Here is a 3,060-nt window from a genome sequence, read left to right as displayed (position 1 = left end):
CATTAGCCAGAATAGCTTGACTCCAGTGACATGGAGAGCACGGGAGCCACGTCTGGGCATACCCGTTCCACTCGGGGTGACAAATGCAAAAAGAACAATAGATGGATAGAATGCAGAACAATGTCATACACTCACCCTAGTACAGAGATATGGGCCTAAATCCATCGTTTTTTTGCTCACCATGCCATTCCAGTTTTGACCCAGCCATATGCAAATCAGTCTTGACCCTGCGCCCCAATGGGAACAGTCCAGCCCGAACTGCCAGGCTAGGTCCTCCCTGGACTGGAAACAAGCATCCTAGGACCGGTTTCGGGCTTTCAGACCTCATCAGCCAGGATAGCTTGACTCCAGTGGCATGGAGAGCATGGGACCCACGTCTGGGCATACCCGTCCCACTCGGGGTGACAAAAGCCAAAAGAGCAATTGATGGACAGAATGCAGAACAAAGTCATATATTCTCCCCAGTACAGAGATCTGGCCCTAAATCAATCGTTTTTTTGCTCACCATGCCATTCCAGTTTGGACCCAGCCATATGCAAATCTGTCTTGACCCTGCACCCCAATGTGAACAGTCCAGCCCGAACTGCCAGGCTAGGTCCTCCCTGGACTGGAAACAAGCATACTAGGACCGGGTTCGGGCTTTCAGCCCTCATCAGCCAGGATAGCTTGACTCCAATGGCATGGAGAGCATGGGACCCACGTCTGGGCATACCCGTCCCACTCAGGGTGACAAAAGCCAAAAGAACAATTGATGGACAGAATGCAGAACAAAGTCATATATTCTCTCCATTTCAGAGATCTGGGCTTAAATCCATCCTTTTTTTGCTCACCATGCCATTCCAGTTTGGACCCAGCCATATGCAAATCTGTCTTGACCCTGCACCCCAATGTGAACAGTCCAGCCCGAACTGCCAGGCTAGGTCCTCCCTGGACTGGAAACAAGCATACTAGGACCGGGTTCGGGCTTTCAGCCCTCATCAGCCAGGATAGCTTGACTCCAGTGGCATGTAGAGCATGGGACCCACGTCTGGGCATACCCGTTCCACTCAGGGTGAACAAAGACAAAAGAACAATTGATGGACAGAATGCAGAATAATGTGATACATCCCCCGCAGTACAGAGATCTGGACCTAAATCTATCTTTTTTTACTCACCATGCCATTCCAGTTTGGTCCCAGCCATATCCAAATCAGTTTTGACCCTGCGCCCCAATGGGAACAGTCCAGCACGAACTGCCAGGCTAGGTCCTCCCTGGACTGGAAACAAGCATCCTCTGACTGGTTTCGGGCTTTCAGCCCTCATTAGCCAGAATAGCTTGACTCCAGTGGCATGGAGAGCAAGGGACCCACGTCTGGGCATATCCGTTCCACTCAGGGTGACAAATGCAAAAAGAACAATCGATGGATAGAATGCAGAACAATGTCATACATTCACCCCAGTACAGAGATTTGGGCCTAAATACATCGTTTTTTGCTCACTATGCCATTCCTGTTTTGACCCAGCCATATGCAAATCACTCTTGACCCCAGGCCGCAATGGGAACAGTCCAGCCCTAACTGCCAGGCTAGGACCTCCCTTTACTGGAAACAAGCATACTAGGACTAGGTTCAGGCTTTCAGCCCTCATCAGCCAGAATAGCTTGACTTCAGTGGCATGGAGAGCACGGGACCCATGTCTGGGCATACCCGTTCCACTCGGGGTGACAAAAGCCAAAAGAACAATTGATGGACAGAATGCAGAACAATGTCATATATTCACTCCAGTAAAGATATCTGGGCCTAAATCCATCGTTTTTTTGCTCACCATGCCATTCCAGTTTAGACCCAGCCATATGCAAATCAGTCTTGACCCTGCACCCCATTGGGAACAGTCCAGCCTGAACTGCCAGGCTAGGTCCTCCCTGGACTGGAAACAAGAATCCCAGGACTAGTTTCAGGCTTTTAGCCCACATCAGCCAGGATAGCTTGACTCCAGTGGTATGGAGAGCATGGTAACCACGTCTGGGCATATTCGTCCCACTCGGGGTGACAAAAGCAAAAAGAACAATTGATGGACAGAATGCAGAAGAATGACATACAATCACCCCAGTAAGAGATATGGGCCTAAATCCATCGTTTCTTTATTCACCTGACCATTCCAGTTTGAACCCAGCCATATGCAAATCAGTCTTGACCCTGCACCCTAATGGGAACAGTCCATCCCGAACTGCCAGGCTAGGTCCTTCCAGGACTTGAAACAAGCATCCTAGGACCGGTTTCGGGCTTTCAGCCCTCATCAGGCAGAATACCTTGACTCCAGTGGCATGGAGAGCACAGGACCCATGTCTGGGCATACCCGTCCCACTCGGGGTGACAAATGAAAAAAGAACAATTGATGGATAGTGTCATACATTCACCCCAGTACAGAGATCTGGACCTAAATACATCTTTTTTTTGCTCACCATGCCATTCCAGTTTGGACCCAGCCATATCCAAATCAGTTTTGACCCTGCGCCCCAATGGGAACAGTCCAGCCCGAACTGCCAGGCTAGGACCTCCCTTTACTGGAAACAAGCATACTAGGACCAGGTGCGGGCTTTCAGCCCTCATCAGCCAGGATAGCTTGACTCCAGTGGCATGGAGAGCACGGGACCCACATCTGGGCATACCCGTCCCACTCAGGGTGACAAAAGCAAAAATAACAATTGATGGACAGAATGTAGAACATTCACCCCAGTAAGAGATATGGGCCTAAATCCATCGTTTTTTCACTCACCTGACCATTCCAGTTTGGACCCAGCCATTTCCAAATCAGTTTTGACCCTGCGCCCCAATGGGTGACCAATCATTACAACGCAACTTTTACAACGCACTGCCATTACAACGAAACTGTTACAACGCAAATGCTGTGACAACGCATGCCATTACAACGCAAGTCTTTACATCGACTTGCACTAGATGGCGTGCTAACATTAAAGATAGTGTAGTTTATTATCCAAACACCTTCCCTACTGCAGCGTGGACTGGAGTTAGAATAGTAAATTACCCTTTTTTAATGTTAGCACACCATCTACTGCAAGTC

This window comes from Triturus cristatus, chromosome 6 (assembly GCF_964204655.1).
Source record: "Triturus cristatus chromosome 6, aTriCri1.1, whole genome shotgun sequence".
Classification (NCBI taxonomy): domain Eukaryota; kingdom Metazoa; phylum Chordata; class Amphibia; order Caudata; family Salamandridae; genus Triturus; species Triturus cristatus.
This window is presented reverse-complemented; position numbering follows the sequence as displayed.